General features: G+C 38.4%; 1 protein-coding gene across 11 annotated transcripts in view; it reads left to right on the top strand.

Annotated features, from left to right (window-relative positions):
* Positions 1-25,539, top strand: part of CDH18 (cadherin 18) — a 506,683-nt gene that overhangs the window by 302,498 nt on the left and 178,646 nt on the right. For 8 of the 11 annotated variants that reach the window (XM_069808906.1, XM_069808901.1, XM_069808907.1 and 5 more), the window contains one exon: positions 21,882-21,958. The gene's annotated coding sequence lies outside the window, so the exon portion shown is untranslated. The remainder of the gene's footprint in view (positions 1-21,881; positions 21,959-25,539) is intronic. The other 3 variants (XM_069808908.1, XM_069808910.1, XM_069808904.1) reach the window with 1 other exon arrangement.

Raw genomic sequence — 25,539 nt, 5'->3', positions numbered from 1 at the left:
AGAGGAAACTAAAATCTCCTAATTGCACAGAGCTTCACAGGTGTGGCAGCCAAATTGTCTTAAAGTCTGCCTCCATAAAGAGTCAATGCTAAAATTTCTTTACTATTATTAGAGAATCTTATAAGCATCAAGATACTGGAAAGATAACACAGATTCAAGCCAATGATATAAGCATGTGCGTTCCTAACCATCTTTTTTTTGTTCCTTCTAAGAAACAATATTCTTTAATTTCAGAATACTCTTAATGTACAAGTGAGGAGTGAGACAATTGAAGGGATGATTATGAAAATTGAAAGTTTGTTGTCTCGTAAGGTGCATAGGTTCTCTATTTTATACTTGAATCATAGTAGTGCTTTGGGCTTCTTTTCTGGATTATGTATGACCTTATAATTAAAATTGAATCAGAAATATTGCAAGGCAAGTAAGTGAAAAAGAAGGTACAATACAATTTAAAAAATCTCTGAAGTTATCGTTATATACGTGTGTGTGTGTACGTATGCAAAAATTTTATGTATACTGGAGAGTTATGTTTTAAGTTACATTCTTTGCAATTCAGGGGACCAAAAGAGTAAATATTATGGATTAACATTTGCAGATCACAGGACAGTTGAATTCAAATGTTGACTTCAGCCAAGAACTGAAGTTCCATCTGCTCAGCTCAGTTTCATCCAAGTGTTCTGAGCTCGTTAGAGCGAGCTTGATTGAACACTTTTTCTTTTTTAAAATCCGACATAGTGTGATAAAGCAGTTGCAGGACCTATTTTAGAAGAGAAACAGTTAGGCAGGAGGCCACCTTAGTAGGCAGAGAACATTTGGTAGTAGTGGGTTTTGAGTTTTACTTGTAGAATGGCTCCCTTTTATCTGTCCACCAAGAGTAATTTCCAAAATTGCTGGGACCACTGGGCAGTCAGGCATGATTCCTGGCATCACAGGCACAGCCGCCTTTAACCTAGAACCTCAAGGGACCATACATTGTATGAAAATTTTTGCAAATAAGGAGTTTTACCCTTGTTTTCCCTCCCTCCCATCCCTACACCCTCCTCAGTCCCTTTGGGGGTAGGGGCATGACTGAAAGAGAAAGTAGGGATTTTGCCTGTGCAGAAGCCCCAAAATTGTCACTATTATAGCCAAAAAATATGTGGGACTTCAATGGCTATCTGCAGTTATAGTATATTTTCTGAGTTCACTGAAAAATTTTCTTTGACAGTACACTGCCATCAGGCTGGGAGTCCTCCTTAACTGCATGCCTTCTTTCTGTGATGAATCAAAGAGTTTATGAACTAAGTCACATATTTCACTCTGATGTGTGTTCTCTGCTTCATTTATTAAAAAGCTGTGAGCTATTTCTTCAGAACTTGTTTGAGGGGGAAAAAACCCCAACAAAATCAACAAACCTTGCAGGAATCAGGGATGTAAACCTAATGTTATTGAAGTCAATCACACAAATCAAACCGTTTACAATGTGACAAGCATTTATGCCTGGTTTTCTCCACCAACTCATAAAATTGAAATTAATTCATTTTTTCTATTTTATAACATGTTCTTGTTTAATGTAATATTCATAGAAACATCTTGAGTGCCTTGGAATTCTCAGGTTATATAAAAAAAGGTGACAGAAGATGCTTCCTAAATTATACCCATCATAATGCTTAAGCATACACATACCCTTTAAACTAATTGTCCCAAAAGGACATTTCTTCCCTGTATTACAGCTGTCAAAACTCCAGCTGTTACCTTGGTGTCTCTGTGATTGCTCTTCCACTTCGGTAAAGAGGTGCTTGTCTCTTTGGCAGGGCCATCACAGGAATTATATCTACCCTATTTTGACTTAATTGATTGTCCAGAGTTTGTGGTTGCACACTTGCATCCAAGACACTGTGGAAATGATAATGATATTGAGGCACGAAGAGGCTTACTGATCTCATGTAGGAGCCTGAGTCTTACAGACCTTTATTTATTACCATTTTTTCCCTTCATCCTATGCTACTATTTACATGACTGTAGACGAACTCTAACATATGTATTTGTATATAGTGAAAGCCAAAGGATTAATTAAAAAAAATAATCTGTTTCCTGTGTGGTTATCTTATTTTATTTTAGATCAGGTATTTAAAGAAGCAAACAAACAAACAAAACCCCTTCAGCACAGAAAGTCATCAGAGATGTTTTTATAGGATGTGGTTAATACTGATCCTTTTGTAGTAAGGAGAGTGTCAGATACTGAGTGATCCCGTGATTGAATTTGTTTACTTCACTACATTTCACACATAAAGGGTTTGTTTGAATGACCTGAGGAGAAGGAAGATCTTTTGTGCTGGACTTTGATTTATACTTGTATAACAAGGATCCTAAGGTTTTAATTCTTTTAATATGTTAAGTCATGAAAAAAAGAGAAAAAAGAATAAGCCTTTACATTTTCAAACCGATGTCAGAACAGCTGGAATTGTTTTGTGTTAATGGAGAGGAGAGAAGGAACATAGGAGACAACTTCCCTGCAGTGAGCATGAACTCTGTTTCCTGTGCCTCAGTCTGTGTTGCACCACGCTGCCTTTGTATTAACGTCTCATACGCCCTGATAGGAAGGTCACTGCTGAAGCTGGTTAAGGCTTTGTGTTGCTCGTTCACCTTCCTGAAATGAGTAACGAAGGACAGGTTTTTAATGGCATAAGGTGGATCCCAGTGAAAGGAACCACTTCTGATCCAGGAACCTGATTTGAAGACCTGACCTCTGGAAGAAGCAGGAGTAACCTTCGCTGTCTTGAATCTTCTGATGTGAAAACTGCAGCAGGGTGTCTTCTGAGCCAATTGTCATTCACTGCAGATCAGACACACTACTGCAGTCCCAAATGAATCACATTAGGATTAACTGGAAAAAGTGTATTTTGTAATATAATTTCATTTTGTTACGAAATCTAACTGGATTTCTTACCCAGTAAGTGAGCCATCCAACCCAGACACAGAGTGCCCTTGCATGGTCTGTTCAATCTGAATGGAAGAAGTAGGAGAACCACTGAGGATAATATTCTACGGCATAGAAAAGCATGCTGTGTGCAGGAATATAAATACAGTCTGAAGCCAAAACCTCATTAAAACTGATGTAGGATATATCATGTATACATACAGATAAAAACTTGTGCGTATTTAGATATAAATAAGTGGCTTATTAAAAAATGTATGCTCTTTCCTTCTCTCGTGACCTTTTCCCAGTTCCATGTCTTCCACAACTGTGTGTTTATACAACAGGGAGACAGGTGCTGTTGTTTGCAGAGAGATTCCAATTTTAGTTTGACCTAATGTTCTCTGTTCTGTACAGCCAAATTTGAAGGACTCTTTCAGCCCATTCAAGTAATGGGCATAAAGTCAAACAAATACAGTTGTTTATATTTATGTGTTGTAACTTTGGTGAAATATTCTTACACACAAAAGATACCTTGCTTTGTCCAAATGAGCCCCAAGCCCCACTCTTTTCCATCAGTAGCATCACTTTTAAAGATATTTCTGTAATAACCTTATTCGACAGCAGCTGTGAAACAAATTAAAGGCATATATGCTGAATGCACATAAGGAAAGCTGTAGAGAGGGGATGGGATATCTGATGGAGGATATTTTTGTCTTGAGCTCAGTTTTTTGAGCTAGGTTTAATAGATGAACAGAAATCTTTTGTGCTGTTGTATTCTCGAGTGTTGTCTTGCAGCATGATTATTTGCTTTGCTGTTATGTAGACTTAGATGATAAAGAGGTATGTTGATGACAAAATAAATATTTATTTCCAGTACAGGGGCACTCTGCAGAGAAAAAGAAAGCAAAAGAATGGGATTATTTGCCTCTTGAAAGAATTTTCTTATTTTACAGACATATATCTTATTTCTGGAATTATGATAGCAGCAGATTAGGAGCTTTAGTTGTTCTTAAAGTCTTGAACACTATCATTCCTGAACTTATCCTTAGTGGTGAGCCCTAAAAACAAGAGAAAATTTTCTTTACTGATACAGCTGTGATCATGCCCAAGTCTTTCCACTCTAGAGCTTATCTAACTAGGGAAAACATGATTAACATTACACCTTTTTATTTACTATTGAGTGTTTCAGTGAGTATGTAAGAGACCTAAAAATAAAATGAGTATTTTTGCATTGTCTTTTGATGCTTTCATTAATATTTTATAAACTTTTTCAAAATAAAGTAAACCACAAAGAAGTGCATACTAGCTTAGTGAATGAGAACTTGTATTCTTATATAGGTACAATAAAATATTAATTTTTATTTCTGTAATTGAGTGTGAATCCAAAGCAGCAAACAAACAGAGGTTTTAAGCCTACATAATTTGACCTCTCTGCATAGTTGTTAGACTTTACATCTCACATTTGGGAAGCTTCCTTATTATTTGAAAAATAAATATCTTTCATCAAGGAATCTATATGTGAGATAATTTTATATCCTGCTGTGCATTTACTATTGCACACTGCTTTCTATTGCATATATAAGTTATACAAGTTATGTGCATTATAAATGGACAAGATGATCTGTGGACTCTTAATAAAGTGTCTGAGGTGTTTTGCTTATGGCCCTGTCTTTAGCAGATACAGTAAAAAAAGGGCACTGAGGAACATGGAAGATAATTTCTCTTTTATTCTTGGCTACACTGCCAGCTTTATTTGAGTAACTTGTAGTGACCCTTCTTTCCTTAGTTCACACTTTCCGCTCAAACAATCCAGCTTCCTCAGCTGTGATCTTCATCCTTCTCATCCACTAATGATGCCCCTGGAGGTATTGGACGTTCCCAGAGAGGATCTCTACGCAGTTCACCTGTTAAGTATTTAGAATTCAGAGTAGACTTGTCTGTTCTAAACATGCATTTTGGGTGCAGTTAAAACTGCGGCCACACTCACTGCCTTCACTCCAGTTGTAAAGTCCAGTTCAGAGACCAGTTGTATGGCAGGAGGTTGCAGATCTGTACACAGAGGGTCTTGCTTGTCCAAGGCAGAATACAAACAAATAGCAAAGACACAGACTGTATGTTCCAGCCTGCACAGATGAATGAACAGCAAATTAAGTGTGGGGCAATCGTGAGAAGAAAGATGAGGAAACGATGTGTTTATACACTTCATGTAAGCTTTTTTTCTCTTTGACAGCCTTTTTCCATGCTGTCGCTCAGTTCCTCTTGCTATTACTTTAAAAGACCTTTCTGGGAATAATCATTTGGCCTATAGGCTAGTCAGCTCCTCCTAAAAGTGTGTGAGAGAACAACATTCCATCAATGCCTTTTTCTCCTTTTATATGTGCTTTCTTAAGCTGCGGTTTCTGGAACCAAGCAATTTATTTTAGAATTCCAGCTTCAATTTAAAAAGAAAATCATCAGGATTCTGCTTCCTTTGGCATGTAAGAAAGATTTAAAACATTATCTCCCTGTACCCTCCAGGATCAGAGAGCAAATTAAAAGAAGTCACAATTCATTATGTTAATTTCCCCCCTCCCCCAAACTGACCTCTGGTAATTTAATGCTTGGGGTTATCAGTATTAAGCTTCTCTAAGAATTACTTAAAATTTCCCACAGATAGGGCAGAAGAGCATCATGAATGAACAGGAGAATCTTGACTGAAGATAAGCAAAACCAGAAAGTACACAGAAGGCGGAAGCTAGGATGGGCTTCCTGGTTACTTCCTGCAGAGGCATTGCCCAAGCGTGTAGAGGTGAGGTTAGGAAAGCCAGAGCTCAGTTGGATCAAGGACTGTAAAAGAAACAAGACGGGTTTTGTAAGTACATTGGCAGCAAAAGGCAGCCTAGGGAAACTGGGCCTACTGCTCAGTGGGGCAGAGGATCTAATGACAAAGGACATGGAAAAGGCCAAGGTCCTCAGTGCCTTTTTTTGCCTTGCTTTTTATTACTCAGTTCTGTTCTTTCAGACCTCCCAGGCTCCTGAGCCTACCAGCAGACACTGGGGCGTCAGGTCTTGCCTTCCACAGGGCTGGACAGAGCTAGATAATCTGAAGCCAACTGAACATAGCCCAGTCTGTGGGACCAAGTGGGCTGTATCTGCCTGAGGGTGCTGAGGGTGTTGATCACTGTTGCAGTGAGGCTGCTCTCCTTGTCTTGGAAAGGTTGTGGTGATCAGGGGAAGATTCCTGGTGGCTGGAAAAAGGCCACCACCACCACATCCGTCTTCAAGAAGGATCCAGGTTAACTTGGGCTTGGTCAGCCTAACCTCAGTTCCTGGGAAAGTTAGGGAGTTTAGTAAGCACATGAAGGGGACAACAAAGTGATTGGGAGCAATTGGCATAGATTTACCAAGGGCAAACCATGGCTGACCAACCTGACTGTCCTCTGTGATGGCTGGCTCTGAAGACAATGGGAATGGATGCTCTTTACCTTGATTGTAGCAACACTTCCAGTGCTGTCCCCCATATTATTCCTATAGCCAGATTTGTTGAGATACTGACTGCAGATATTGGCTGTAAGGTGGAAATTGTACCACCAAGATCAGAGGGTTGTGATCAGTGGTGCAAAATGCAGTTGGGGGACAGTGAGTAGTGATATCCCTCAAGGATTGCAGATAGAGGAAGCAATGATTTCATGTCTATATTAATGACCTGGAAAATGGGGCGTACTACACTCTCAGGATGATTGCAGAGGAACCTTGACAGACAGGACAAATGAGCTGACAGAAACTTCATGAAATTCAACAAAGGCAAATGCCAAGCCTTGCATCTAGGTGGGAATAATTTACCATGCAGCAGTACAGGCTTGGTGCCAGCAGGACAGAAAGCATCTTTGCAGAAAAGGCGATGGGCAGGTCCTGGTAAAGAAAGCCATGCAAAGAAAGCCAACTGCATTCTGCAGTGTATTGGTAAGAAATTAGCAGCAAGTTGAAGGGAGTAATTTTTCCCCTTTATTAAGCACTTGTGAGACTGCATATGGAGTATTGTGTCCAGTCTGAGCACCCCATGAGAGGAAAGACATTGATGTAGTGAAGCGAACTCAAGGAGGAGCTGCTGAGATGGTCAGGGGACAGGAGGAGTACATGATGCATGAGGAGAGGTTGAGAGAACTGTGTTTGTTTAGCCCTGAGAAGAAAAGGCCACAGGGAGTTCTTACTGCTGTCTTCAGCTACTTAATGAGAGAATACAAAGAAGATGAAGATTAATTCCTAGTGATGCATGACAATAAAGCAAAATGCAATGGGCACAAGCTGAAACATGAGAAATTTTGGTCTGAAAAAAATAATGAGAGCAATCAAATACTGGAACAGGTTTCCCAGTGTCATGTGGAATCTCCACCTTGAAGATATTCTAAACTTGACTGGACAAGTCCCTGAATAACCTGATCTCACTGTGGCTGGTTTGAGCAGAGGTTCCATCCAGCCTAAGTAATTCTACAGTTCTATTATCACTGCTTAAAATAATGTAGATCATTAACAAAAAAAAAAAAAGTGGTGTGAGTATAAATATTTACAGTACTTCACTTTTAATCTTAATGTTTCCTTTATTGCTTGAATGTATAGCTTTTTTGTATTTCTGAGCAACTAGATAGAAACTCTGAAATGCAGCATTGCTGCTTTATTTTTGGCAGAAATGGCGAAAGGCATATGGGAAAGCTCTTGTTAGGAGCTCCTGAGTCTTCCCTTCTCACTTCCAGAAATGCTGTATTCAAAAGTGTCATGGGTAAGCATTGCAGATGCTTCTGACTTTATCTGAATTGAACTCTACTGTCAAAAAAATCAAGATTTGTTCCTTATTTATGGTGAGTTCCACAAATAAATGGAAGCAAGAACAATTACACAGTGCTGGGTTTGTGAGCAGTTTTTGGTTTTTCACACGATTGCTAAAAGATTAGTAGAGCTTTTTGTATGACAAATATTTTTGTTATGTAAGAACATTGTTCAGTGAAAACTGTTTTCTGCACTTTTATTAAAAGTATTCATGCCTTTATTGGAAGTAGAGCCAGGGCCTTATTATTGCTTTGTTATTTCACTGCACTATTTAAACAGAAAGAAAAAAATCCACAAAAACATCCCTGGTTAACCTGAAAGCAAGCCTGCAGTAAGCATTCTTAGTCATTAATATTTCTAGCAGTAGAAGCATATTCTGCTTCTAGTAGAAATACCTGAATATCTGAGGATATAAATAAACTCCCAGTGGTAATTAAGGCTGACTTGGATTTTAAAAGAGGGGTTGGGTTTTTTGGTTGGTTTGGTTTGGGCTTTTTTTAAAATCCATTGAACTGAGAAATGTGCTCTCATCTGGACAAAATATTCCAATTCTGTTAATTTGCCAAGAATTCTGGGCTCTGAGGAAATACATAACTATGAACCAGAGGTTTATATCACTGTGAAGAGCAAAATGCTTACTGTAAATGTTGTGAACATCTTTGTTTAACTGTAGTGATTATACTGTACTTAGTCTGCCGGCCTTCACAGTTATGCAAATTAAACTTATTTTCTTTTAATGTGCCTGAAGTACATGAGCAGTGATATATACTTACATTGTGTTGGTAAAGGAGTATAAACATTATTTATGCCAGCTAAGAGAAAGAAGTATTTATAGAACTTTATTGATGATTCTTGATCCTAAAGTAGCGGAGACACAAATTTTTATACGTTGTTAACTGCAACATCAACAGCATCCTGATAAACCTTACAGGGCCTGACTGTCAAAATTATAGCCACAGACACATTGATAGCTGTGTTGTTGTTTTCTACCTAGAGATGAACTGAAGGAGGTAACCGTTCTGTGGGATTTATTGTAAGACTTTGCTGCAGGACAGAGGATCAGACTGTAGCTATAATTTTACTTCCCATTAGCTGTCAGTTGGAAATCTGTTGGGAAGATGTCCTATTCACAGATTTCTTTATAAAAGGGCCTAAAATTACATATTTGAGCATATTCAGTTGACAGTTACATGAAAGTAATGACACAGTGGAGAAAAAATAAATACTTTGAAGCCCATGAAACTTAGTTCCATGAGTGAATGGAATTTTTCTTAGAATATACCCTCCATGGGATGAGTATAATTTAAACATAGATGAAACAAGAAAAAGTCTTGTAATTATACATATTAAAGGGCTAGTCTGACATTAAGCAGCATGTGATAATCATTTTTTACACTTTTATTCTTCCATATTCTGCAACTGTCAGTTTGCACTACTTTGCTTAAAGCGTTTGCAAGCGAATGACTTTCAGACATGACAGTCAGGGTGTGGTATACCCGAGACTCCTCTAATAACTTCTTATAAAGTGGTTGTTTCACAAATACTAAACTTGATTGATTGACTCAACTACTTTGCAGTAATCATCAGGGGCTGGGGGGAGTTAGTTGATTGCTGGGAGGATTTTGAGCTTGGCAGGTGATTGTCTTACTGTGCTAAGATGGTTACATCCTGCGTGAACCGGTAGCCTCTGTGACTTTTGCAAGAAGAATGTGAAATTCTTTTGCTGAGCAATTTCAGTCACAGGTGCAAAAATTCGGCTGTATGAATCCAGGGCAATTATCTTCAAGTTATACTGAGAAGTGGGTATGTCCGGCTCTGACGTTGGATGTAAGCTGGGAGAAAGGAATGGTTTTCTGGATCAGAGAGAGTTACATTTCTGGTGGAAATGGAGAATGCCTGCCTTTAGAATCTGCCCTATGTGGGAAATTAGGTTAAAGTTTGTTTATTCTGTTGAGCTATAAGGGTAAACCCTGAGACTTGATATAGAACATATGATGATTTTCAGTGATCTTTATAGAAAGACCCACCCAGACTGCGAGAGAAGCTGGATCAAGCTCTGTGTGTGTCATTTTGTTCAGGCTTGGGGGTAAACTGTTGGTAGAGTTTAAAGACTCTGAAGAGGAATAACAGTTCCTGCCTGTAACTTACAAATCAGCAAACCAGTTGTGCATTGCTACTGAATATAAAGGATTAGAAAATTAATACATATTGCAGGGTAGGTTTTATATTGTTCCCCCCCCCCCCCCTTTTTTTTTAACCAATGTGCATTAATTATCAGGGGTATCTATGTAGATATCTCTCTTCTAAGCACCACAAAAGTTGCATTGGGAAGAGCAACTATTTTCTTTTTTTGTGTATTTTTTCTAACACATCTCCTTAGTGGCTATTCAGGTCTTTGGTCAACATTTTGTCCCTTCTTCTTGGTCAGAAATTGTCTATGTAATAACTTAAGACCATTATTCAGGAAACCTCTTAAGTAATAGCAGTACACTCATGTGCTCTTTCTGCAGGCTGTTGCTACATTAGAACATATCCTGGGAGGGAGGACAGGTTAACTCCAAGGGTGCAGATTCAAACTGAAATCCCATTTGCATCCCAATTGTAACTGTATGTCCACGTAAAAAGAAAACACTTTTGTCACAGTTCCTCCTCCTGACTTGTACACTGTTTAAATAAGAACAGGATGTGGCATGTCCATGACAAAGAAAAGAGAATTGATACAATGAATATATGAGGAGTCTCTTCTGTTCTTTGAAATAGCAGTTCCCTACCGCTAAAATGAGAGCTTCTACATTTCCACATCAGTGGGATTAGAATACTAGCAGTCATTGAAGAATGCTATGTCAAGTCACTGAACCATCTTGCCTTGCTGATCCTTATTTTTCATGTGATTTTAGGACTGTGTGGAAACCACTAAACAATGAATGCAAATTACAGTTTGATGGTCAAATCGCCAACAGTATGAACTAACAAGAAAAAAATAAAAATGAAAGCAGCACTCAGAGAACTTAACCTCTTTAATGACTAATTGAGTTAACTATCCCAGTTAACTATCCTTGCAGATGTTCTTTTCTAGTAAGTAGGCAAGCACTTCTTTAGCTTTAGTTTATGAAATGTCATTCAGTCATTATCTAAGTAATCTTTATTAACATAATCTTGAATTATTTCAAAGCCTGTCCCCTAATTTTTCAAGCCTGAATTGATGTGAATAGTCCTTTCTTTCTACATTGCAGTCTTTGTATATGAAATTTGAATGTAAGAATTTTGAGATTTGAGGTGTACAATTTGTGGATTTACACAAAGCAGTTCTTTGAAAACTTCAGACAGTTGAAGAATTTTTTTTAAGAAGATTTTTTCCTGCTATATAGATGAAAGTGATCATATTTCATTTCCAGGTATCAGATATATCAACATTTTTGTACAAAATACTTCTCTCAACAGAACGATCTTGCATTTGAGATTGGAAGAAGTTTAGAAAGCCAGCTTTTACTGTGTGTGTTAATAAGTCTTTGCTCACTGTTTTCTGAATTCTTTGAAGTAAAGCAGATCTTGTTCTAAGGAAAGTAGAGATTAAGGTAAAAAAATAATCTATACAGTTTAGTCAAATCTCTGCTGCCATTTAAACAAGTTATCTTATGAATACCTTATTCAGGCCATGTGTTTTTGTATTTGCAAATTGTTTGTAAATGACTCGTGGATTAGTATTGGATATGAGCAACTCTAAGCATATTTTGGTGTGAATCCTTAGATTTTTTATAACTTTTACTTGAAAGTGGTATGTGCTGTTCTGTTGGTAATAATTTACTTATTCATATAGATTGTACCCCTTTATTATCAATTTACCTCTCAGTCTTTTATGGATATCATATTCATAGCTCTTTGAGGTAAGAGAGGGCTATTACAGATGGAAAAAAACCCACAAGTCTGTTGCTGAGGTGGGAAGGAAACAGAAATTTTCCTTATCCCAGGATAGTGTCTCTAATTTCTGAGACACTAATTATTTTTTTTATTTATCCACCCCTATTCAAATGTTGCTCAAAATGATGGGGGGAGAAGGGAGAAGAAAGATTTTATCGTTTGTAATGAGAGAGCAAAGTTCTCTTAACAGAAGGCCAGGAATGTCTATGGCTAAATCCTTATGCATTTTGGGGGTCTCTCCTGATATTTCACTGGGAGCTACTGTGTGCATAACACCTGAAAATCAAACCAGGGGTTTAGTTATCAAAATACAGACTTGAGAAGCTATAGTTTGACATAAGTAATATCTTGGCAGAATGTTCCCAAGAGGTTTAGGTTCCTCCAATAAAAGGCCTCAGCATCCTTAAAAATTCCAGTTGATCCACTGTCTACCTACAGTTATTGACCTTTCTTAGTCTAATGAAAAATTGAATGATCACTGCATCGATGAACATGATCTATACAGGAAAGAACCAAGCCAAATCCAAAAAATTAGTTTTTCTAAAAATTAAAGTTCAGGAAGTATCTTGCCACCTTCTGCTAGTCCGAAGGCAAAACACACTTGCCTGACTTTGCACTTACACTTAGAAGGCCATAGAATATAATTCTTCCAATTCTTTCCCTCTGTAACAAAAACAAAATACTGTCCTTGAGCTAGTTTTCCAGTTGGGAAATGATTAGTAAAAAACAACCTGCAAGTGACTGATACATTAGATGGAGTTTTGAAAGAATCTCCTTTTACGAATAAAATAGTTTTCTTGCATCTACATTGTCTTCATCTCTAGCATTCAAAGCTTTTTGTTGTATCCTTTTTTTTTTTTTTTCCCCTCCATCCCTCCATCTTCCAGTTTAATTGTCTTGGATGTTTCTTGGCGTTCAGGAGAATCTCAGATTTTTCAGAAGAACTAGAAAGTCCAACAGAACGGCTGATTGTGTTGAATCTTCCGTTAAAAGAAAAGTGCCTTTCATGCCTCAGCAAATATCCCCATAAAGTGAATAAATTGATTTCAAAATAAGAGAGCTATTTAAAACCATTATGCTTAAGTCTGTTCCCTGATAATTTTATCTGCAGTAGAGACTTGTACCTTTGCAAAGATTATTTTTAGAAAGGTAGCACTTGGCACCCCAGATGTATTTGTTAACACAAAAATATTCTTGAATGTTATTAACTAATGGCACATCAGTTAGCACATCCTTCTCCTATAAGAGGAAAAAGTAGAAGGGAACAAATAAACATTTTTGTCAAAATTGCTTCAACTGTTTTCTTAAAATCTTCAGAAATTTTTGCAGAGAGGAATTTTAATTTTCATCTTAACATTTTAAAGCATAGCCTTCTCTTTTTCTTGGTGTTGATTACTCCTCACTTCTGGATGTTTTATTAAAGCTCAGGTCAGAAAAACAGTGGCAAATTCACACTTCTAGGTTACACGTGTATGTGAGTCCCTCATAACCTTACAGGATTGCTGCTGTCACTTTGTTTCTAGGTCTGCCCCACTTGTGCCATTCTTTGGGCTTATTCAGACTTTATGTACACCCAGGAAGCTGTGTGGCAGAGAAGAATGGAAAGGATTTAGCTGTACTTTGCACATACATGCTGACCCTGGAGAAAGAGGGAAATAGGTTTTGGATGGTGGTTTTGAGCTAGCATGTCTCTGTGACATTGTAAGCGGAGTTGTTCCTTGTTCAGACTAGTGACCGAAGGCACGATATATCCCTAAACCTTGTTGGCAGCAGACCTTTTTAGAATATATATTGAAGGAGTCTTGCTGACATGATGATTTTCTTTTTTCCCACTGGCATTTCAAAATTATTGATGAAAGATGCTTTCTGAGGAATATAAAAGGGAAAATGTTTTGATCCACTTCATAATCTGCAGCACTAGCTTTTACCCCAAATTATATACAGGAATAAATTGGTTTTATTTGGAAAGAAGAAGTAGGAATCAGCATCAGAAAAATCCTTTTGCCATGTAAATAGAAGATTAGCAAAGATACTTAAATTTGGATTTTCTAAAGTAGTTATTATTGTTGCTATAAATCACATTCCTCAAAGACACTTACAGGCAAGACAAAAATCATAGCTTAGAAAAAAATCCCATATTGTTAAGAATAGGTCTTTGCTAAATCCTTACATTATTGTATTATAAGCATTAATATTGCAAGAAAAAAAAATATTTTTTAAAGTTTTAATGCTATGGGTGCTTTCACCCCTTACTTGCAAAAGCAGGGCAGGTTAGATAGTCATGAATTTATCTGTTGGGATTGTTTCAGGATATAACCTTGTTCAGTTATCTTTGTACAACACTGAAGTTAATGTGTTCTGTTTCAAGTGAAGCTATGTTTTCACTTTGAGTTTTCAATTCAGATGTGTTCAGAACCAAACAAAATATTTGTATATGTGGGAAACAAAACTTCAGAAATTTACAAAGGTTCTAAGGGTTGTGGATCAGTGTGTGGATCTGATGATAGCAACTCTTGCTGCAAAAGCACACTGAATAACTCCTAGGGAAGGATGTTAGAGCTTTGAAAAAATATTTACACCCTGAAAGGAACAGGCAAACATCCCTGAATCACATAACGGTAGAAATCCCAAGAAATAATAGTTTGTGCTCGGTCCAGTTACTGTGAAGTTGCATAGTTTCATTCTATTGTATACTATAAAACAGCCAAATGTCAACGTCAGTGCAAAATCCATCACGGTTATATTCCTGTAAAGCCAGAGGTTTAAGTGTGTACCTGAAAAACCTTACTGTGTCCCAGAGATCCCTCAAGGTCCCAGCAGCCACCAGGAGACGGTCCTGCTTCCATTGGCCCTGTAGGACCAACTTCCCGTGGCCATCCTCCGCTGCAGCTCCAGAGAGGCTGGAGGATGTTTGGGTCTTGTTGAACTTCCTGAGATTCCTCTCTGCCCATTTCTCCAGCCTGTTGAGGGCCCCCTGAGCGGCAGCACACCCATCTGGTGCATCAGTCACTCTCCCTGCCCCCCAGTTTTACATCATCTGCAGAATTTCTGAGTGCACTCCATCCCATTTTCCAGGTCATTAACGAAGATGTAAATAGTACTGGCCCTGGTATGGACATTTGGGGTACAGCACTGGCCTCCAGCTGGACTTTGTACTGCTTATCACGACCCTCTCTGCCTGGCCATGCAGCCAGCTTTCAGTCCACCTCACTGCACTTAACTAACCCATACTTCAGCTTGTCTCTGAGGACGTTACAGGAGGCAGTGTCAAAAGCCTCCCTAGACCTGAGGCAAACAACGTCCACTGCTCCCCCCTCATCCACCAAGCTAATCACCTCATTATTGAGGGCAGTCAGGTTGGTTAACCATGATTTGCCTTTCATAAATCCATGCTGACTACTCCTGATCATTTTCTTGTCCTTCATGTGTTGAAGATAGTTTCCAGGATCAGATGCTCTATCACCGTCCCACTGATTGAGGTGAGGTTGACCAGCCTGTAGTTTCCTGGATCCTTCTTCTTGTCCTTCTTGAAGATAGGAGTGACATTTGCTTTCTTCCAGTCTTCAGGAACTGTCTCTCCTGGTTGCCACAAGTTGTCAAAGGTAATTGAGGGGCCTCACAATGACATCAGTCAGCTCCCTCAGTACTCCTGGGTGCTTCCTCTCAGGCTTCATGGACTTATATATGTCCAGATTGTTTAGAAGTCCCCTAGCCTGCTTCTTCTCCACGAAGGGTGTCTTCCTGACTCCAGACTCTGCCACTGACCTAAGGATTCCTGAAGACCAGTCTTTCCAATAAAGACTTGAGGTGAAGAAGGCATTGAGTACTTCAAGTCCAAACACTTGATCAGAAACATGTTTGGCTTGATTCATTTGGTAGACAGTTTTTGTAGACCTTTGCCTCAATTCAAGTTAGGGTGTTGTAGATCAGAGTCTTTCCAGACCCTGTGGACTTTATATCCGTGGAGTTGGGAGTCTGCCTACACCGTGTGTTCATGCCTCAGTGTCATAGCAGGAGACCCCAAAGTACCGTCGAGTTTCAGGATTCTTGAGCTTCTGTATGTGGAATGCAAACACAGCCTGGAGGTTATAGGGCACTTTCCCTGGATCTACTGTTTTTTTCCTGGATCTGCGAGTTTACAAATACTGATGTCAGGTGGGAGCTAGTTCTCATTATTGAGCTAATTTTGTTTGCTCTGTTTTCATGGTGACCGAACGCTGCTGAAAAGAGAGTTGAGTGGCTCATCAGCCAATTTATTTTGCCTGCTTCTTGCACTTTAACAATTATAATGTTGTGGCATAAGTATTTAGTTAATGCTGGTTACTTGTAGACCTCAGTTACGGTTTTCTAAAACCTGTTACACATTTGCTTAGTAAATAGATTCCCTGAAATGATTTATATTTATTCTTTTACACTTTAAATGTTCGTTCTTTCTCCGCAGCCAGTGTAGGGAGAAAAGTTGTCACACTAAAAGCCTTATTTCGTTCTGCTCTTGCACATGCAATCCATTTGCTCAGTGGGATTCCAGCTAAGTATAGAAACAAGAACAGCACACTGGGGAATGCATGCACCTAACAGAGACCTGAAAGCTTCCAACCTTAAGCTTTGCTAATGGCAAATGATCTTAGTGACCTTACTCTGCTGCATCTCAGGCAAGAATTAGAGAAAAGCAAAAAACCAGCCTTGCTCACTTCAAACTTAATTGATAATATCTGTCCTATTATTTTAAATTGCTATCTGTATGTTGTATTTGCTTGAAGACATAGAAGGCAGTGCTGAACTTTACTTCTTTTCTTAATCTGCCGGGAGCTTTTCTGTTGACACAGTTGGAAAATGAGTTAAAACATAACTGCTTGCTCTGATCAGAAGCGTGTAGCAGTTTACAAAACGTAGTGCTGTGTGTTCTGCTCTATACAATGAGCCTTGGTCTGTTCCTGCTGTAAGCCCGCTGCAATTACTGGAGCCACACAAGGGATGAAGCCTCCTCACACAGTTCAAGTAAAGGCTTTGATTACACACTCTCCATTTTGTCTAATGCTTGGTCAAAAGATGTACTACATTGTTTAGGACACTTTTTTTTTTTTTTTTTTTTCCCATTTAATCACAAGTGAAAGGAATAACCACATACAGTGTTTGTTCCTCCCTGGTAATAACTACTGTACAGTGGCAGAGGTGACTTTAGAAATAATTTAAATAACCATTTCAGAACCAGCATTTCAGCACTTCAGTTTGATTCCCAGAAGTTGTTTCCTAAAGGTTTGCTCTGTCAGTCACTGTCAGGACTGATGAATATATAAGTAGCCTTTCCTTAGCAAGTACAGAAAATGCTTCTGTTAATTGAAATGTATTCTTTTTTACTGTGCCCACATTTTATAAATATTTTAGATTTCCAGAGGATCATCTAGGGCCATTCTGTTAGCAGAGATTATCATTATGTGTATTGTAATTCGACTTGTGAAGCTACACTGTAATTTCCTACAGAAGAATTGCAAATATATTAATAATGATACAAAGCAGATGGTTAGTTCATACCAACTATATTCTTCATTAAGAACTACCTGAATTGTAACATTATGAAGGACATCTGTAGGAATCCAGAACATTTAGCAGCTTCTAAGAGATACTATACATGGATGGTTTGAAATAAAGTAACTGGTTTCTGAAATCACTTAACAGGCTCTTTATTTCTGCCTGAGAATAAAATTGACACTGGTAAAACTAAGCCATTTCTGGAGTTTGAGTTTCTAGTCTTAATTATAATAATAGCAGTAAAACTCTTACACAACAAAGAAAGGATGCAGGATGAGAAAGGCAAGCTTGAGAACTGCGAGGAATAAGCGAAGTTAATGAGTTGGTATGATAAATAGACACACTACATTTGGTATTACAACAGTGTCTACTAGAAATTGTGGAGCATATTTTCATTTTAGAAAGAACAGATAAATCCCAGACCTCAACCCAAAAAACCTGCAGGAATTGCCCTGATGTTTATAAACAGAGTTATGAACTCATATCTCTTGCTGTCACTGTGAGTAGTTGAACGTTCCTGTTTGATTTAAATGGGTGCAGTTGCAGTAACTCTGATGGAATTTCTTGTGCTTTATTTTGCTAGAGCTCAAGAACATAAATACATTCTTTCTATTTTTTTTTCTTTCTAATTTTAGATCAGTTTTAAAAAAAATAAATTTCCGAATACACCTTATGGTATGTTGTATTGAACTGCTGAAGGAAGAGCAGGTTACGTAGTTTGCAAATTGTTTAAAAATATTCATTCAGGGCCTTTTAATGCAAAAGATACACGACACTGTTTGGAATATAGAAGGTAACAGACATGTAGGTGGCTGAGTTCCAGCCATTACAGATTGAGTGTTAAGGGCTTGGTACTATCGGGTAGATTGTTTAGCCCACTCTGTTTTCATCATTTAGTGATGAAAAGCAAGCAGAAAATACCAAAATGCTGAATAGAGCCTTTTCAGATTGTCTTTCTACAATTTAGTATTCAGCCAATTTGTCTTGGGCTCCTAAATCCATTGAGCTGACCTAACTTCTTATGGCTCCAGGTGCTACGGATGTCCTTGATAACTCATTTTTTTCATTCCCTGACCAGTTCTGTAGCTGCTTCCTTATGCTAAGCAGTTACTCCCACAGCGATCATACTGAACAGTCACCAACATTTCTTGCAGCCCGTTACTTTTCTGTAGAAAGATCTTTATTCATTATGTCTCAAACTCAGTTTGTTAAATACGTAAGTATGAGGAAGTTCACAGCTTTAGTTGCTGTAACGGTATTGCTTCAAACTATAGGTTTTGGGAGGTTTAGAAACCTTTACTACAAAATTTGCATAGCAATATATATATAGCATCCATTGTGTTCTAGTTCCTTTAGAATCTTATTGGGATACCAGTAAGAAAATAAGTCTATGTAATATTGATCCCACCTATAATTTCAAGGAGAAATAACAAGACTAAAAATAAGAACAGTGGTAATAAACTGTTTTTTACTGTTTTGAAAACAGTGTCTGATTTCTATATATGACTGTGGTTTTTGTCTGGTTCTTATACTGCAATCCAGAAAGGAGAAAAACAATTTCTTATTTATTAACAGTTATTTAATTTTTTTATTTTATTAAGTATTGGCAAATGTAGTCATTTCCCTTTTCTATTTATCTTTAGATGAAAATTCACTGGCGCAATTGGTTTTGTGGGATGCAAAGGAGAACTAAATAAGAAGCAACAACTCTTCTTCTCCAAAAGATATTCCATTGTAACCCTTTGCAAAAGGATAGGGGAAATCAAAACCTGCGGGAGAAATTTACCTTTTTATATATAGCAAGTAAAATCTGGTTAGCTTTGAATCCTCTAGTAAATAAAATATGGAGTTTTGACATTCTTTCTGTCCAGAAAAAGGGGGTTGGGATTTCTCTTTTCTAATTAATGCACTTAGCAGTTGGGAACTCTGCAAAAGCACTGGGACTGTACAGCTTGGGATGCTAACAGTATGGTACTTCAAACTGTAAGTTTCTAATTTTATTGCTGGGATTTTTTAATCTTTATTATCCTGTTTTGCAGAGTAATCAGTTCTGAGTATTGTCTCCAGCTTCATATGTAATCATTCAAATAGTCTTCAAAAGGCATTATTAATATATTTTAAAAATATTTTTCAATGAAAAACATTTAATATACAAGTTTAACTCACTGCAGCCTTTTTACCTTACCTTGCATAGTTCCATACTGCACTTTTCCCATAAACAAATTTAAATACACCCTGTATTTAAGAGTTGACATGAAATAATTTGGATCAAACCAGCAGGGGAAAGTGAGCAAGGGAAGAATTTGAGGCAGGCAGCCATTTGAGCAGGTACTGCTTGATGTTTCTGTGGAAGAAAGGGGTCTCATAGCAGCTCTCACTTGTGCTTTTCCCTGTGATCTAATGGCAGAACCGGTTGGTAGCTGCATGGCCTTGCTTTGCCTCTTCTGCTTTTCTCTTTGTGGTTTGCAATCTCCTTCCCCTTTATCTCTCTCTCAGTTCTAAAAAAGAAGATAGAGAAGTGTTTTGCCCTTTCTATTCCTTGACCTTTCTTCCCAGGTCTCTTCTGCAAAGTTTGTAGTGGTAATATTTTATTTTTCATGGATTAGCCTTGGGAACCAGAGCAGTGGAACCACCACGCCGGTGTCCTGGTTTGTGCCCCCCCCCAACATTGTCCCCTGACGCCGACTCTGTTTTCATTCTGCAGGACTTGAGCGCACACAGAAATGCCTAGCGGAGCAGCTGCACTGGCAGGTGTCATTCTGGAGACGGGAAAGATGAAATTAATTTGAAATAGGTGTGGAAGGGAGATTATTTAAGCACTTGATAAAGTACTCTGTCTTCAGAAAAGAAAGGTTATTTTTTGTTACAGGATCTCTTATCTCTAACTGGAGGTTTCCTGCAGTGTGAGAATATAAATGACAATAACACATATTTTAGAAAATATTATTCCCTAAGAAAAGTAAATAAAAAGTTATTTTCCTGATAAAATTTTAATTGTAGCATTGGTAAGTTTACAAATAATACTAAGGAATATTTTTCTGTGAAAATAAAGAAAAACCTCTGGGAAGTAAATTGGTGGCTGAGGTACTTGGAACGCACTGGATAGTAGAAAAACGTATTTCACGTTCTGCTACAGCTGTCTCGCGGTACTTCTGCAGGTTGGTTGGTGTCACGGGGACTCTGTGGGTGAGGCAGCTGCAAGAAGAGAACCACGCTGCTGACTGACACAGCTTGTTATTTCTGCGTTGGCTGGCTGTTGCCAGAGGCCAGCTGGGGCAGGGTGCGCTTGGGGCGGGTGCGATAGACGTGCGTTTTCGGTCGAACCCGCGCTGCCCCGGCTCACGGTCACGGCCAGCACTGCGGGCTCGGGGGAGAGGCCGGCCGGTGCCGGCAGCTTTGCACTGGGCAGCCCGGTTCCCCCGCCGGTGGTTAGCAGGGGCCTCGCTGATCCCATCGCCCCGGCCGGTCTCTTTGACTTTCTCCACATCTAAAGCCAAAAAGCGGTTGTTAAGCCGCTCGGCTGCTGCCTTCTAGGCTCCTGCCCCGAAGGCGTTGCGAGGATGTGAAGTCCGTAGCAGTTCATCCGTGCTTTTCTCCGGCGCGTACCGACACTAGTGGAGTGGGCAGATGTTCAGACCTCGTTTTATCTGAGCGCTGCTTTCAAGTAGGTTTTACTCCATGACATTTGGCACGCCTCATTTTTCTGTTTGTAAGATGGAGATAACGGCTGTTTTCATTCAGAGAATGTTTCTCTTCAGAAATACATTTTGAACGCATTTTCACCTATGCAGCACAGGGGCTGTCTCCTAGCAGTGTGTAAGGAGTGGGCGTGCACAGCGCAACAGGGCTCCTCACGTAGTCTGTCAGCATCACCACCCACTGCCGTGAATAGACAGAAATTTTGTAAGTGGCGGTGGTCATTTAAGAGCTGTGTCTGGTATTGACAAGAGGTATGAGAATGCCGCTTTCTTTCCTTTCAGAAAGCAAAATGTTCTTACTTCACGTTTTAGTTGTCGTGAGTTTTGTGCTTTGTGAAACAGAACTGCGTTTAACACGGTGACATCTCTAACATACATTGGGTCTGAAATGACTGTTTAAACTAATTTTCTAAGATGCTATCTGGTGTCATGTGAATGAGGCTTACTGTAAATCATAGATGCTTCATCATGCTAGTTTTATATGAATAATTCCAGCACATCTGACTTGTGCTAGCATTGCAATTATTAATAACTCTGTTGAATGGCCAGCACTAGCACCACATTGCTTGCTGATACTGATACCTTTGGGGAATGTTAAGTAATCAGCAGCTATCATATACTTCAGAAAATGTAAGTTTCTTACAGCTGCCTTTTTTTTTCATTTTTTCCAATGGAAATTTGCAGCTTTTGAATTAAAAAAAAAGTAAGAAATCAAAAGCTTCTTCAAAGTTTATTTCTGTATTGAGGTGGCAACATATTTGGACATGATAGATTTGCTTTCTTTATATTTATTTATGTATTTCTAATATCACTGCTTCTGATAGGTTTTTTTCTTTCTTCTTGTCTACAGATGGTAACTGTATGCCCTGCAACAGTATTCTTGTAAAGGGTTTTCATGTTCAGAGGTTCTTATTAACTGTTATCTGTTACACTGCTTTTTACTTCCTCTGAAAGATATTTTTTTAGTAAAATACCCTCTTCCATAGTTCCTTGAATACTGACATGTGTGGGGTTTTTTTGGTTTTGTTTCCCAGCAGCTAAAGAGGCAGTAGGTTTGATTTGGCAAGTCATTTGGAAAAGGAGGAGCGGAGAGCCCTGTAACCACTGAACAGTAAGTGCCTGTTTTACCTGCTATTTTAGCTGCAGAAGTAAGTAGGATACGCAGATGGATTGGTATGAAACTTTTATAATACAGAGAAGCATAGAAAAATGTGCACACATGGAAGTCTAACTATTCTGAAACTGAAATACTTTAAAAAAAAGGCCAAGAGATCTGCTTGGATGTAATTATGGATCAGGTCATGAGCAGTGTTGAGGTATACAGAGTAAATTATTGAAAGCCAAAACTGAGAAGTACATTAAGTGACATTCTGTTAAATTGATTTGGATACTAAGTAGTTTTAAATATTCAATATAGAAAGTCTCTAAAATTAGAGGGTGCAGTTTGGATGTGTGCACACAACTCTGCCCTTGGAAACTAGGAACTAATTGAATAAAGACATGCCTGTCAGCTCTATTTGCACGCTACTAAAAATGCTACTCTGTTTTGTACTACAAATGACTGTCAGCTTTATTTGCAGCATGCTTGTCTGTTAATTCAAATGCTTTTTTGAATCATGTCAGATTAAAATTTCTTTTTCAAAATGCAGGTGTTAGGTGCTTTCTGTTTCTCCCCAGGAGAAAATATCTCTCCAGCAGAAAGCAATATATAATAATGAATCTTACAGGGTAGATTTGGATGTGAGAACCTAAACTCGAACACTAATGGATGAAGCTCGGACTTAGAAATGTTTGGACATATTTGCAAGTGTATTAAGCACTTATGCTGTTGTTTGAGGACAGTCACACAGGAAAAATATTTAAACTCTGCACCTAATATACAGTATCTTTAAAACCTTCACTACTTCAGCAAGTTAGTTTAAAAATGAAATTTTTGCTTTTCTTAGAATTGAAAATATGAAAGCAGATGAGGCAGGAGTTCATAATACTAGATTGTAGTTATATTAGCTTAGGAATTATGAACATGGCTTTAATATATTGTAGTGTCTTTTGTTTATACACAAGTGCAGGGAAGGAGAATGCCATAAGATCTCCCTGACTCTGGGACAAGTGGCTCTCTGCAGCTTTTTGAATACACAGAATCTTGATCCTTTCAGAGCAACAAACAGGAGGCTTGGGAAGCAAAGGAACTGTGTTGTGTTTTAGTGGAGTAGGACTAGCTGGAAGGAGCATGGAGTATTTTTTTGTGTGGATATAACTGGGATGCAGATTGGACCCAGTCAAACCAATCTGCTTGCTCATTGCTGCCAGATGCACGGCTCCCAGCTGTGTTCCTCTCTCCTTTGTGGTACTGTGTCTGATGCTCATTCGGTCCCTTGGGAAGCCAGTTGCAGCACAGTAACCAGAGAAAGACTAATGCAACCAAAAAGCTGAAGGGTTTTCTGTCCATTAAGTGGGCTAGGTTGAAGGAGCTGAGAAGAAAAGCAGAGGAAGGGGACTGCGTATTTCGATAGCTCTGGAGTGTTGGAGGAAATCATCTGTGTTGCCTAGCCACAACCTTCCTCCATCCGTGAACTTTAGATTCACTACCTCTGTCTCTGAGGGACTGCACACCTTCTCCTGCCATCTCCTTGGGCTTTGGGTGGAAGCTAACTTCAACTGCTGAGTAATGAATGATGGTTTGCTAGAAAGGAAAGAAGGAACTGAGAAAGTGAGAGCAGTGATAAATTACACAAATTATAAGGGTTGTAGGCTGATAATAGAATATTGGTTATGTATTTTAGGAATGACTGTAATAATATAGGCCATCTCCTGTGGTTGGTAGATGTATGGCTTGAGAAGTTATCTGAAAACAAGTTGCCATGGGGATATAGTTGCATTACTGCTTTAGAAATCAATGCCGAGGCTGTGCGGTAGACAGCAATCATTGAGTTGTAAGAACGATAGACGTAAAAATGAAAGCTTTCAATAAAATATTAGAAAGAATGATGAAGATGATGAGACTTCTGAACTCTTTGCCTGAATTTTGGGGGAATAAGATAGCTGCTGACCTTATTGTCAGAAACAGAGATTCTGATCTTAGGTTACTGGTACAAATCCTGCTTAGTCCAGCAGGATCAGAAGAGTTGCTACCTAATGATTTTTCTACACATTTGGCACTAATTATTCTCTTGTTAAAGACTTTAATGGAAGAGATGGGAGGAAGTACCTGTGGTGTGGGTCTGTAGGATGTTTTCTCTTGTATTTCCAGAAAGGCTCTTTTTCAGGACAGAACCACAACACATTTGAGTGAGCAAAAGATTACTTTGACATTAGCTATCTGGGGCCTTGTCTATGCATATGAGAAGGTTCATGGTTTCTGAGAGTGTTAAATGAGTGATGAACACTTGTTCTGATGGTCTGTAATTGTGCAGAGTGGGAGTATATTGACACCACTAGTACATGACTCTCACTGTTTATTTAAGAAATACTGATAAATGAAGATGAGCTGTTGTTATTGTGTGTTGATGTTATTCTGGTGGTTGATGTTATTCTGGCATGTGCATTTTTGACACATTGGATTTTATGCTTGAGTATCGAAATAGAAGTACAACTGTCTCATAAATTGTTTGCTTTCAGTCATTTATTTTGGTACGTATCAAAGGATTGATGCCTTGTGGGCTGTGTCTTACTACTAGCGTGTGTAGTCAGCTCCCCTGGAGTCCCATTTCCTTGCTCCCTGGTGAAAATGCACTAAAAAATGAATAAGAAAAAAGTGTGGTCTCTGGTGCGTTACTTCCATAATGCTATTACTAAAGCAGCAGTAGTGGATGAGATGGAACTCCATCTGTCTACGTCTTCCTTATTCTAAATTATTGGATGTGACCTTGGTTATGAAGAAGTGATTTTTATCCTTGCTATCAATGGAAGATAGATATCCAGTAGAAAGTGGATTTTAGAAATGCAGAAATTGAGAGATTTCCCCTGTATTTAGAATGCTTGTGTTTAGAATAAGATAGTGTATGTATATAACTTAATTATATAAAAACAATATGATTTTGATTAGTTACAGTCCACGCAATAAATATAGTGAAGGGTAAAGGATGAAAGGGGGAAAAAAAACCCCAAAACCCCACAAGATTTTTCTGTTTAGCTATATAATTGTTTTTGGCAAAATTTACTTATTGGCAGAAGTGGATTAGTTTTCTCTTATGTGTGTAACGCAAAAGATCTAAAGGGCATGGCAAAGCGAATAGGATGTATGCTAGAAAAAAGTATGTCTAGACAGTGTTATGGACCTAGTGTTATTGAGATGGATCAATGTTTTGCATGTTTTTATCTATTAGCTAAGGTAAATTAATTGTTGCTTTTGGTAGGATATGGAGATTGTATATTTGAATGATTTGCTATCCAAGTTATCAAGTTTATCTTACAGTGTATATATTTATCCTTTAATAATTGAGTTTTCAATAGGAAAATCATGTAGCAAATGCCCTTGTTCATGCATTAAAACTCTTGTATTGTCATAGCATGCCAGATTTCTCAGACACTTGTTTGAATATATGCTGAAATAAATAGGGTTGAACTCTGTCACTTAATAATGCGTTGGTCTGTTCTTCACTTTTTACAGAGGTAGATGTCACTGATTGGCAATGTCTCTGGTATACTGCAGATACAGCTAAATGAGCTCTAAGAAAATTAGCTTACATGTGT

Source organism: Haliaeetus albicilla, chromosome 21, assembly GCF_947461875.1.
Source record: "Haliaeetus albicilla chromosome 21, bHalAlb1.1, whole genome shotgun sequence".
Taxonomy (NCBI): domain Eukaryota; kingdom Metazoa; phylum Chordata; class Aves; order Accipitriformes; family Accipitridae; genus Haliaeetus; species Haliaeetus albicilla.
This window is presented reverse-complemented; position numbering and strand designations above follow the sequence as displayed.